Source organism: Chiloscyllium plagiosum, unplaced genomic scaffold (assembly GCF_037043375.1).
Source record: "Chiloscyllium plagiosum isolate Xiang-an unplaced genomic scaffold, Cpla_swu_hap1 HiC_scaffold_52, whole genome shotgun sequence".
Taxonomy (NCBI): Eukaryota; Metazoa; Chordata; class Chondrichthyes; order Orectolobiformes; family Hemiscylliidae; genus Chiloscyllium; species Chiloscyllium plagiosum.
This window is the reverse complement of record NW_028270190.1, coordinates 20,440,343-20,454,011: the sequence shown is the minus strand read 5'-3', so window position 1 is coordinate 20,454,011 and position 13,669 is coordinate 20,440,343. Positions and strand designations below refer to the sequence as shown.

At 44.5% G+C, this 13,669-nt stretch overlaps 4 non-coding genes across 4 annotated transcripts; all 4 read left to right on the top strand.

Moving 5' to 3' along the window:
- Positions 1–466: 466 nt before the first annotated feature.
- trnai-aau (transfer RNA isoleucine (anticodon AAU)) lies at positions 467–540 on the top strand. The gene has a single exon. It is a non-coding gene; the product is annotated as a tRNA-Ile (tRNA).
- A 4,490-nt stretch (positions 541–5,030) lies between these two features.
- Positions 5,031–5,104, top strand: trnai-aau (transfer RNA isoleucine (anticodon AAU)). The gene has a single exon. It is a non-coding gene; the product is annotated as a tRNA-Ile (tRNA).
- A 2,208-nt stretch (positions 5,105–7,312) lies between these two features.
- On the top strand, positions 7,313–7,386 carry trnai-aau (transfer RNA isoleucine (anticodon AAU)). The gene has a single exon. It is a non-coding gene; the product is annotated as a tRNA-Ile (tRNA).
- Positions 7,387–11,875: 4,489 nt separating this feature from the next.
- trnai-aau (transfer RNA isoleucine (anticodon AAU)) lies at positions 11,876–11,949 on the top strand. Its single transcript has one exon. It is a non-coding gene; the product is annotated as a tRNA-Ile (tRNA).
- The last annotated feature ends 1,720 nt before the right edge of the window (positions 11,950–13,669 follow it).

Sequence of the window (13,669 nt, the reverse complement as noted above, 5' to 3'; positions counted from 1 at the left end):
TGAGCTGTTGCTGACACCAAAGCAACTGCGTCGTTCGGGAGCAGAAAAAATCCCACTGTTCGATTACAATTCAAATGCATTTGGCATAAGGTTCGTAGCAGTTTATCAGCAGCACATTAACCCTGACTCCAAAAGTCTGTGAGTATCCAGTAGAACAGTGAGCGATCGTTGAAGGTACGTTTCTCCAGACGATATTTGTCAACATGACAAGCTGCAGCTGAGCTGGTGGCATTGCGATTGAAATTGCATGCGTCCGGACATTGTGCTTAATTTTGAATATCAGAGCAAATGGTTAAGTCGAGTAGGCGCGTTCGGAAAACTAAATGCTATTTTTTCGTTGAAAAGCTTTGAAACGAAAGGAAATATTTCAGACGATCGTGCGATCGACATGAAGCAGAAAATGAACAGCCGCCGCGGTTGTGAGCACCGGGAATATAGGCATTTGCTTTCGTGACTTGACTGCGTTGGTCGGTTAGCTCAGCTGGTTAGAGCGTGGTGTTAATAACGCCAAGGTCGTGGGTTCAATCCCCGCATTGACCATGTGAGGCGCTTCCGTCGTTAGCAGGTCTGTGTCAGTGTTCGCCGTGGCTTTTACTTTCACCGTCTGCAAGAACTTGTCACATGGTCGGTTGAGATGTGTATTCATTCGAAAGGCGACCATCGCTGTCATGGAACATCAACCCGCTGGTCCCATGCCGGATCTCAGGTGCGTTGCTATTTTTCCAAACAACGTGCTTCACCAAACCACGAAACAGGAAGCCTCACCTGCGCAATAAAACATTTGACAGGGATAGACGCACGACTTGATCGCCGTACCCATGATGACTGCTGGATGTTGTCTGCAGCAAATCAATCAGTCTCAATTGTTTTCACAAACAAATGCAAAGCATGAAATATATGCAGTATTAAGCAGACCTGGCACAGTCTCGGAGCAGAACCAGAGTTCAGGCTTCAATTCAAATCAAAGATTCGTTCATGTTATTTTCCTTGATCTCTGTTAATACTTGTCACGCGACTTCCAGAGGGAATTCATTCGCTTGCACACCTCTCATGCATCGAAGCTGGAGTTATCATGACACCAGCAATATCATAGAGCCATTAATAAAATGAAATTACTGCGGGTGCTGGAATCGGAAACCAAAAGAGAGAATGCTGGAAAGTCTCAGCAGTTCTGGCACCATCTGCAAGGAGAGAAAAGAGCTGACGTTTCGATTCTAACTGATCATTTGTTAAAGATAAAAAAGGGGGAGAATTAGGGAGCTGTTTACACCAGGCTGAGAGATGGTGAGTCAGAGCTCCAGATGCAAAGGTGATAATGAGAGTGCATGGAGAGATCTAAGGGAGATTAGGAGCCGTGAATGACGCAGGTTGTAGCCAGTGCTATGTGAGAAAATATGTGGGGGGTGGGTGAACCTGAGACAAAATGGAAAACAGGGGAGAAGGGTAGCAAAGCGGGAAGTGGAAAGGAAAAAGATATTGATGGTGTGGGGAGCGAGAGAAAGAGAGACAATCAAGAAATAAGAGTTACAGAACAATGAAAAAATCACAAATAAAAAAGATAAATAAAATAATTGAAATAACATTACCTGAAGTTTTTTGAATTCAACAACTTGAGACAATTTACTTCATTGAATTTATTTATCTTTTTTATCATTTCAGCTGCACTATCATAGAGCTCATTAGATATGGACAGCATTGAAAGCACAGTCTTCGGCCGAACTCGTCCATTCCAAACAGATATCTTCAATTGATCCAACCGCGATTGCATGCACTTGACCCATGTCTCTCCAAACCCTTCCTATTCAAATACACGTTAAGATTCCTTAAAAGTATTGGAATTATACCATCCATCACCTGCTTGTCTGGCAACTTATTCCACAAACACACCACCCTCTGCGCGCAGCCAATGCCCATCACTGCCTTTCCAATTCTCGCCCTCCCACACCTGGTTTATACCCTCTAGTTCTGCACTGCCACACTTGAGCGAAAGAAACTTATCTATTTACCCGATACATGCCCCTCATGATTGAAAAGCCTCCATAAGATCCGCTCCCAGCCTCTGACGCGCCAGGCAAAATAGTGAGTGAGTGTTCAGCCATGGTAACGTTTGCAACTGTTCCATTTTCAAATGTAGGATGTAGCATGCTGTCTGAAGCAATCATCTTAGCATCTGATCTGTCACTGACGAACGCTGCAGGAAGGGGTGATAACTTGCTAAATATGCTGTCAAACGAAGATTGCATGAGCAACGTGAGTGATTGAGGAAAACGTGCAATTGGCTTCTGAGCTGTTGCTGACACCAAAGCAACTGCGTCGTTCGGGAGCAGAAAAAATCCCACTGTTCGATTACAATTCAAATGCATTTGGCATAAGGTTCGTAGCAGTTTATCAGCAGCACATAACCCTGACTCCAAAAGTCTGTGAGTATCCAGGAGAACAGTGAGCGATCGTTGAAGGTACGTTTCTCCAGACGATATTTGACAACATGACAAGCTGCAGCTGAGCTGGTGGCATTGCGATTGAAATTGCATGCGTCCGGACATTGTGCTTAATTTTGAATATCAGAGCAAATGGTTAAGTCGAGTAGGCGCGTTCGGAAAACTAAATGCTTTTTTTTCGTTGAAAAGCTTTGAAACGAAAGGAAGTATTTCAGACGATCGTGCGATCGACATGAAGCAGAAAATGAACAGCCGCCGCGGTTGTGAGCACCGGGAATATAGGCATTTGCTTTCGCGACTTGACTGCGTTGGTCGGTTAGCTCAGCTGGTTAGAGCGTGGTGCTAATAACGCCAAGGTCGCGGGTTCAACCCCCGCACTGCCCATGTGAGGCGCTTCCGTCGTTAGCAGGTCTGTGTCAGTGTTCGCCGTGGCTTTTACTTTCACCGTCTGCAAGAATTTGTCACATGGTCGGTTGAGATGTGTATTCATTCGAAAAGCGACCATCGCTGTCATGGAACATCAATCCGCTGGTCCCATGCCGGATCTCAGCTGCGTTGCTATTTTTCCAAACAACGTGCTCCACCAAACCACGAAACAGGAAGCCTCACCTGCGCAATAAAACATTTGACAGGGATAGACGCACGACTTGATCGCCGTACCCATGATGACTGCTGGATGTTGTCTGCAGCAAATCAATCAGTCTCAATTGTTTTCACAAACAAATGCAAAGCATGAAATATATGCAGTATTAAGCAGACCTGGCACAGTCTCGGAGCAGAACCAGAGTTCAGGCTTCAATTCAAATCAAAGATTCGTTCATGTTATTTTCCTTGATCTCTGTTAATACTTGTCACGCGACTTCCAGAGGGAATTCATTCGCTTGCACACCTCTCATGCATCGAAGCTGGAGTTATCATGACACCAGCAATATCATAGAGCCATTAATAAAATGAAATTACTGCGGGTGTTGGAATCGGAAACCAAAAGAGAGAATGCTGGAAAGTCTCAGCAGTTCTGGCACCATCTGCAAGGAGAGAAAAGAGCTGACGTTTCGATTCTAACTGATCATTTGTTAAAGATAAAAAAGGGGGAGAATTAGGGAGCTGTTTACACCAGGCTGAGAGATGGTGAGTCAGGGCTCCAGATGCAAAGGTGATAATGAGAGTGCATGGAGAGATCTAAGGGAGATTAGGAGCCGTGAATGACGCAGGTTGTAGCCAGTGCTATGTGAGAAAATATGTGGGGGGTGGGTGAACCTGAGACAAAATGGAAAACAGGGGAGAAGGGTAGCAAAGCGGGAAGTGGAAAGGAAAAAGATATTGATGGTGTGGGGAGCGAGAGAAAGAGAGACAATCAAGAAATAAGAGTTACAGAACAATGAAAAAATCACAAATAAAAAAGATAAATAAAATAATTGAAATAACATTACCTGAAGTTTTTTGAATTCAACAACTTGAGACAATTTTCTTCATTGAATTTATTTATCTTTTTTATCATTTCAGCTGCACTATCATAGAGCTCATTAGATATGGACAGCACTGAAAGCACAGTCTTCGGCCGAACTCGTCCATTCCAAACAGATATCTTCAATTGATCCAACCGCGATTGCATGCACTTGACCCATGTCTCTCCAAACCCTTCCTATTCAAATACACGTTAAGATTCCTTAAAAGTATTGGAATTATACCATCCATCACCTGCTTGTCTGGCAACTTATTCCACAAACACACCACCCTCTGCGCGCAGCCAATGCCCATCACTGCCTTTCCAATTCTCGCCCTCCCACACCTGGTTTATACCCTCTAGTTCTGCACTGCCACACTTGAGCGAAAGAAACTTATCTATTTACCCGATACATGCCCCTCATGATTGAAAAGCCTCCATAAGATCCGCTCCCAGCCTCTGACGCGCCAGGCAAAATAGTGAGTGAGTGTTCAGCCTGGAAACGTTTGCAACTGTTCCATTTTCAAATGTAGGATGTAGCATGCTGTCTGAAGCAATCATCTTAGCATCTGATCTGTCACTGACGAACGCTGCAGGAAGGGGTGATAACTTGCTAAATATGCTGTCAAACGAAGATTGCATGAGCAACGTGAGTGATTGAGGAAAACGTGCAATTGGCTTCTGAGCTGTTGCTGACACCAAAGCAACTGCGTCGTTCGGGAGCAGAAAAAATCCCACTGTTCGATTACAATTCAAATGCATTTGGCATAAGGTTCGTAGCACTTTATCAGCAGCACATTAACCCTGACTCCAAAAGTCTGTGAGTATCCAGTAGAACAGTGAGCGATCGTTGAAGGTACGTTTCTCCAGACGATATTTGTCAACATGACAAGCTGCAGCTGAGCTGGTGGCATTGCGATTGAAATTGCATGCGTCCGGACATTGTGCTTAATTTTGAATATCAGAGCAAATGGTTAAGTCGAGTAGGCGCGTTCGGAAAACTAAATGCTATTTTTTCGTTGAAAAGCTTTGAAACGAAAGGAAGTATTTCAGACGATCGTGCGATCGACATGAAGCAGAAAATGAACAGCCGCCGCGGTTGTGAGCACCGGGAATATAGGCATTTGCTTTCGCGACTTGACTGCGTTGGTCGGTTAGCTCAGCTGGTTAGAGCGTGGTGCTAATAACGCCAAGGTCGTGGGTTCAATCCCCGCATTGACCATGTGAGGCGCTTCCGTCGTTAGCAGGTCTGTGTCAGTGTTCGCCGTGGCTTTTACTTTCACCGTCTGCAAGAACTTGTCACATGGTCGGTTGAGATGTGTATTCATTCGAAAGGCGACCATCGCTGTCATGGAACATCAACCCGCTGGTCCCATGCCGGATCTCAGGTGCGTTGCTATTTTTCCAAACAACGTGCTTCACCAAACCACGAAACAGGAAGCCTCACCTGCGCAATAAAACATTTGACAGGGATAGACGCACGACTTGATCGCCGTACCCATGATGACTGCTGGATGTTGTCTGCAGCAAATCAATCAGTCTCAATTGTTTTCACAAACAAATGCAAAGCATGAAATATATGCAGTATTAAGCAGACCTGGCACAGTCTCGGAGCAGAACCAGAGTTCACGCTTCAATTCAAATCAAAGATTCGTTCATGTTATTTTCCTTGATCTCTGTTAATACTTGTCACGCGACTTCCAGAGGGAATTCATTCGCTTGCACACCTCTCATGCATCGAAGCTGGAGTTATCATGACACCAGCAATATCATAGAGTCATTAATAAAATGAAATTACTGCGGGTGCTGGAATCGGAAACCAAAAGAGAGAATGCTGGAAAGTCTCAGCAGTTCTGGCACCATCTGCAAGGAGAGAAAAGAGCTGACGTTTCGATTCTAACTGATCATTTGTTAAAGATAAAAAAGGGGGAGAATTAGGGAGCTGTTTACACCAGGCTGAGAGATGGTGAGTCAGGGCTCCAGATGCAAAGGTGATAATGAGAGTGCATGGAGAGATCTAAGGGAGATTAGGAGCCGTGAATGACGCAGGTTGCAGCCAGTGCTATGTGACAAAATATGTGGGGGGTGGGTGAACCTGAGACAAAATGGAAAACAGGGGAGAAGGGTAGCAAAGCGGGAAGTGGAAAGGAAAAAGATATTGATGGTGTGGGGAGCGAGAGAAAGAGAGACAATCAAGAAATAAGAGTTACAGAACAATGAAAAAATCACAAATAAAAAAGATAAATAAAATAATTGAAATAACATTACCTGAAGTTTTTTGAATTCAACAACTTGAGACAATTTTCTTCATTGAATTTATTTATCTTTTTTATCATTTCAGCTGCACTATCATAGAGCTCATTAGATATGGACAGCACTGAAAGCACAGTCTTCGGCCGAACTCGTCCATTCCAAACAGATATCTTCAATTGATCCAACCGCGATTGCATGCACTTGACCCATGTCTCTCCAAACCCTTCCTATTCAAATACACGTTAAGATTCCTTAAAAGTATTGGAATTATACCATCCATCACCTGCTTGTCTGGCAACTTATTCCACAAACACACCACCCTCTGCGCGCAGCCAATGCCCATCACTGCCTTTCCAATTCTCGCCCTCCCACACCTGGTTTATACCCTCTAGTTCTGCACTGCCACACTTGAGCGAAAGAAACTTATCTATTTACCCGATACATGCCCCTCATGATTGAAAAGCCTCCATAAGATCCGCTCCCAGCCTCTGACGCGCCAGGCAAAATAGTGAGTGAGTGTTCAGCCTGGAAACGTTTGCAACTGTTCCATTTTCAAATGTAGGATGTAGCATGCTGTCCGAAGCAATCATCTTAGCATCTGATCTGTCACTGACGAACGCTGCAGGAAGGGGTGATAACTTGCTAAATATGCTGTCAAACGAAGATTGCATGAGCAACGTGAGTGATTGAGGAAAACGTGCAATTGGCTTCTGAGCTGTTGCTGACACCAAAGCAACTGCGTCGTTCGGGAGCAGAAAAAATCCCACTGTTCGATTACAATTCAAATGCATTTGGCATAAGGTTCGTAGCAGTTTATCAGCAGCACATTAACCCTGACTCCAAAAGTCTGTGAGTATCCAGTAGAACAGTGAGCGATCGTTGAAGGTACGTTTCTCCAGACGATATTTGTCAACATGACAAGCTGCAGCTGAGCTGGTGGCATTGCGATTGAAATTGCATGCGTCCGGACATTGTGCTTAATTTTGAATATCAGAGCAAATGGTTAAGTCGAGTAGGCGCGTTCGGAAAACTAAATGCTATTTTTTCGTTGAAAAGCTTTGAAACGAAAGGAAGTATTTCAGACGATCGTGCGATCGACATGAAGCAGAAAATGAACAGCCGCCGCGGTTGTGAGCACCGGGAATATAGGCATTTGCTTTCGCGACTTGACTGCGTTGGTCGGTTAGCTCAGCTGGTTAGAGCGTGGTGCTAATAACGCCAAGGTCGTGGGTTCAATCCCCGCATTGACCATGTGAGGCGCTTCCGTCGTTAGCAGGTCTGTGTCAGTGTTCGCCGTGGCTTTTACTTTCACCGTCTGCAAGAACTTGTCACATGGTCGGTTGAGATGTGTATTCATTCGAAAGGCGACCATCGCTGTCATGGAACATCAACCCGCTGGTCCCATGCCGGATCTCAGGTGCGTTGCTATTTTTCCAAACAACGTGCTTCACCAAACCACGAAACAGGAAGCCTCACCTGCGCAATAAAACATTTGACAGGGATAGACGCACGACTTGATCGCCGTACCCATGATGACTGCTGGATGTTGTCTGCAGCAAATCAATCAGTCTCAATTGTTTTCACAAACAAATGCAAAGCATGAAATATATGCAGTATTAAGCAGACCTGGCACAGTCTCGGAGCAGAACCAGAGTTCAGGCTTCAATTCAAATCAAAGATTCGTTCATGTTATTTTCCTTGATCTCTGTTAATACTTGTCACGCGACTTCCAGAGGGAATTCATTCGCTTGCACACCTCTCATGCATCGAAGCTGGAGTTATCATGACACCAGCTATATCATAGAGCCATTAATAAAATGAAATTACTGCGGGTGCTGGAATCGGAAACCAAAAGAGAGAATGCTGGAAAGTCTCAGCAGTTCTGGCACCATCTGCAAGGAGAGAAAAGAGCTGACGTTTCGATTCTAACTGATCATTTGTTAAAGATAAAAAAGGGGGAGAATTAGGGAGCTGTTTACACCAGGCTGAGAGATGGTGAGTCAGGGCTCCAGATGCAAAGGTGATAATGAGAGTGCATGGAGAGATCTAAGGGAGATTAGGAGCCGTGAATGACGCAGGTTGTAGCCAGTGCTATGTGAGAAAATATGTGGGGGGTGGGTGAACCTGAGACAAAATGGAAAACAGGGGAGAAGGGTAGCAAAGCGGGAAGTGGAAAGGAAAAAGATATTGATGGTGTGGGGAGCGAGAGAAAGAGAGACAATCAAGAAATAAGAGTTACAGAACAATGAAAAAAACACAAATAAAAAAGATAAATAAAATAATTGAAATAACATTACCTGAAGTTTTTTGAATTCAACAACTTGAGACAATTTTCTTCATTGAATTTATTTATCTTTTTTATCATTTCAGCTGCACTATCATAGAGCTCATTAGATATGGACAGCACTGAAAGCACAGTCTTCGGCCGAACTCGTCCATTCCAAACAGATATCTTCAATTGATCCAACCGCGATTGCATGCACTTGACCCATGTCTCTCCAAACCCTTCCTATTCAAATACACGTTAAGATTCCTTAAAAGTATTGGAATTATACCATCCATCACCTGCTTGTCTGGCAACTTATTCCACAAACACACCACCCTCTGCGCGCAGCCAATGCCCATCACTGCCTTTCCAATTCTCGCCCTCCCACACCTGGTTTATACCCTCTAGTTCTGCACTGCCACACTTGAGCGAAAGAAACTTATCTATTTACCCGATACATGCCCCTCATGATTGAAAAGCCTCCATAAGATCCGCTCCCAGCCTCTGACGCGCCAGGCAAAATAGTGAGTGAGTGTTCAGCCTGGAAACGTTTGCAACTGTTCCATTTTCAAATGTAGGATGTAGCATGCTGTCTGAAGCAATCATCTTAGCATCTGATCTGTCACTGACGAACGCTGCAGGAAGGCGTGATAACTTGCTAAATATGCTGTCAAACGAAGATTGCATGAGCAACGTGAGTGATTGAGGAAAACGTGCAATTGGCTTCTGAGCTGTTGCTGACACCAAAGCAACTGCGTCGTTCGGGAGCAGAAAAAATCCCACTGTTCGATTACAATTCAAATGCATTTGGCATAAGGTTCGTAGCAGTTTATCAGCAGCACATAACCCTGACTCCAAAAGTCTGTGAGTATCCAGTAGAACAGTGAGCGATCGTTGAAGGTACGTTTCTCCAGACGATATTTGTCAACATGACAAGCTGCAGCTGAGCTGGTGGCATTGCGATTGAAATTGCATGCGTCCGGACATTGTGCTTAATTTTGAATATCAGAGCAAATGGTTAAGTCGAGTAGGCGCGTTCGGAAAACTAAATGCTTTTTTTTCGTTGAAAAGCTTTGCAACGAAAGGAAGTATTTCAGACGATCGTGCGATCGACATGAGGCAGAAAATGAACAGCCGCCGCGGTTGTGAGCACCGGGAATATAGGCATTTGCTTTCGCGACTTGACTGCGTTGGTCGGTTAGCTCAGCTGGTTAGAGCGTGGTGCAAATAACGCCATGGTCGTGGGTTCAATCCCCGCACTGATCATGTGAGGCGCTTCCGTCGTTAGCAGGTCTGTGTCAGTGTTCGCCGTGGCTTTTACTTTCACCGTCTGCAAGAACTTGTCACATGGTCGGTTGAGATGTGTATTCATTCGAAAGGCGACCATCGCTGTCATGGAACATCAACCCGCTGGTCCCATGCCGGATCTCAGCTGCGTTGCTATTTTTCCAAACAACGTGCTCCACCAAACCACGAAACAGGAAGCCTCACCTGCGCAATAAAACATTTGACAGGGATAGACGCACGACTTGATCGCCGTACCCATGATGACTGCTGGATGTTGTCTGCAGCAAATCAATCAGTCTCAATTGTTTTCACAAACAAATGCAAAGCATGAAATATATGCAGTATTAAGCAGACCTGGCACAGTCTCGGAGCAGAACCAGAGTTCAGGCTTCAATTCAAATCAAAGATTCGTTCATGTTATTTTCCTTGATCTCTGTTAATACTTGTCACGCGACTTCCAGAGGGAATTCATTCGCTTGCACACCTCTCATGCATCGAAGCTGGAGTTATCATGACACCAGCAATATCATAGAGTCATTAATAAAATGAAATTACTGCGGGTGCTGGAATCGGAAACCAAAAGAGAGAATGCTGGAAAGTCTCAGCAGTTCTGGCACCATCTGCAAGGAGAGAAAAGAGCTGACGTTTCGATTCTAACTGATCATTTGTTAAAGATAAAAAAGGGGGAGAATTAGGGAGCTGTTTACACCAGGCTGAGAGATGGTGAGTCAGGGCTCCAGATGCAAAGGTGATAATGAGAGTGCATGGAGAGATCTAAGGGAGAGTAGGAGCCGTGAATGACGCAGGTTGCAGCCAGTGCTATGTGACAAAATATGTGGGGGGTGGGTGAACCTGAGACAAAATGGAAAACAGGGGAGAAGGGTAGCAAAGCGGGAAGTGGAAAGGAAAAAGATATTGATGGTGTGGGGAGCGAGAGAAAGAGAGACAATCAAGAAATAAGAGTTACAGAACAATGAAAAAATCACAAATAAAAAAGATAAATAAAATAATTGAAATAACATTACCTGAAGTTTTTTGAATTCAACAACTTGAGACAATTTTCTTCATTGAATTTATTTATCTTTTTTATCATTTCAGCTGCACTATCATAGAGCTCATTAGATATGGACAGCACTGAAAGCACAGTCTTCGGCCGAACTCGTCCATTCCAAACAGATATCTTCAATTGATCCAACCGCGATTGCATGCACTTGACCCATGTCTCTCCAAACCCTTCCTATTCAAATACACGTTAAGATTCCTTAAAAGTATTGGAATTATACCATCCATCACCTGCTTGTCTGGCAACTTATTCCACAAACACACCACCCTCTGCGCGCAGCCAATGCCCATCACTGCCTTTCCAATTCTCGCCCTCCCACACCTGGTTTATACCCTCTAGTTCTGCACTGCCACACTTGAGCGAAAGAAACTTATCTATTTACCCGATACATGCCCCTCATGATTGAAAAGCCTCCATAAGATCCGCTCCCAGCCTCTGACGCGCCAGGCAAAATAGTGAGTGAGTGTTCAGCCTGGAAACGTTTGCAACTGTTCCATTTTCAAATGTAGGATGTAGCATGCTGTCCGAAGCAATCATCTTAGCATCTGATCTGTCACTGACGAACGCTGCAGGAAGGGGTGATAACTTGCTAAATATGCTGTCAAACGAAGATTGCATGAGCAACGTGAGTGATTGAGGAAAACGTGCAATTGGCTTCTGAGCTGTTGCTGACACCAAAGCAACTGCGTCGTTCGGGAGCAGAAAAAATCCCACTGTTCGATTACAATTCAAATGCATTTGGCATAAGGTTCGTAGCAGTTTATCAGCAGCACATTAACCCTGACTCCAAAAGTCTGTGAGTATCCAGTAGAACAGTGAGCGATCGTTGAAGGTACGTTTCTCCAGACGATATTTGTCAACATGACAAGCTGCAGCTGAGCTGGTGGCATTGCGATTGAAATTGCATGCGTCCGGACATTGTGCTTAATTTTGAATATCAGAGCAAATGGTTAAGTCGAGTAGGCGCGTTCGGAAAACTAAATGCTATTTTTTCGTTGAAAAGCTTTGAAACGAAAGGAAGTATTTCAGACGATCGTGCGATCGACATGAAGCAGAAAATGAACAGCCGCCGCGGTTGTGAGCACCGGGAATATAGGCATTTGCTTTCGCGACTTGACTGCGTTGGTCGGTTAGCTCAGCTGGTTAGAGCGTGGTGCTAATAACGCCAAGGTCGTGGGTTCAATCCCCGCATTGACCATGTGAGGCGCTTCCGTCGTTAGCAGGTCTGTGTCAGTGTTCGCCGTGGCTTTTACTTTCACCGTCTGCAAGAACTTGTCACATGGTCGGTTGAGATGTGTATTCATTCGAAAGGCGACCATCGCTGTCATGGAACATCAACCCGCTGGTCCCATGCCGGATCTCAGGTGCGTTGCTATTTTTCCAAACAACGTGCTTCACCAAACCACGAAACAGGAAGCCTCACCTGCGCAATAAAACATTTGACAGGGATAGACGCACGACTTGATCGCCGTACCCATGATGACTGCTGGATGTTGTCTGCGGCAAATCAATCAGTCTCAATTGTTTTCACAAACAAATGCAAAGCATGAAATATATGCAGTATTAAGCAGACCTGGCACAGTCTCGGAGCAGAACCAGAGTTCAGGCTTCAATTCAAATCAAAGATTCGTTCATGTTATTTTCCTTGATCTCTGTTAATACTTGTCACGCGACTTCCAGAGGGAATTCATTCGCTTGCACACCTCTCATGCATCGAAGCTGGAGTTATCATGACACCAGCTATATCATAGAGCCATTAATAAAATGAAATTACTGCGGGTGCTGGAATCGGAAACCAAAAGAGAGAATGCTGGAAAGTCTCAGCAGTTCTGGCACCATCTGCAAGGAGAGAAAAGAGCTGACGTTTCGATTCTAACTGATCATTTGTTAAAGATAAAAAAGGGGGAGAATTAGGGAGCTGTTTACACCAGGCTGAGAGATGGTGAGTCAGGGCTCCAGATGCAAAGGTGATAATGAGAGTGCATGGAGAGATCTAAGGGAGATTAGGAGCCGTGAATGACGCAGGTTGTAGCCAGTGCTATGTGAGAAAATATGTGGGGGGTGGGTGAACCTGAGACAAAATGGAAAACAGGGGAGAAGGGTAGCAAAGCGGGAAGTGGAAAGGAAAAAGATATTGATGGTGTGGGGAGCGAGAGAAAGAGAGACAATCAAGAAATAAGAGTTACAGAACAATGAAAAAATCACAAATAAAAAAGATAAATAAAATAATTGAAATAACATTACCTGAAGTTTTTTGAATTCAACAACTTGAGACAATTTTCTTCATTGAATTTATTTATCTTTTTTATCATTTCAGCTGCACTATCATAGAGCTCATTAGATATGGACAGCACTGAAAGCACAGTCTTCGGCCGAACTCGTCCATTCCAAACAGATATCTTCAATTGATCCAACCGCGATTGCATGCACTTGACCCATGTCTCTCCAAACCCTTCCTATTCAAATACACGTTAAGATTCCTTAAAAGTATTGGAATTATACCATCCATCACCTGCTTGTCTGGCAACTTATTCCACAAACACACCACCCTCTGCGCGCAGCCAATGCCCATCACTGCCTTTCCAATTCTCGCCCTCCCACACCTGGTTTATACCCTCTAGTTCTGCACTGCCACACTTGAGCGAAAGAAACTTATCTATTTACCCGATACATGCCCCTCATGATTGAAAAGCCTCCATAAGATCCGCTCCCAGCCTCTGACGCGCCAGGCAAAATAGTGAGTGAGTGTTCAGCCTGGAAACGTTTGCAACTGTTCCATTTTCAAATGTAGGATGTAGCATGCTGTCTGAAGCAATCATCTTAGCATCTGATCTGTCACTGACGAACGCTGCAGGAAGGCGTGATAACTTGCTAAATATGCTGTCAAACGAAGATTGCATGAGCAACGTGAGTGATTG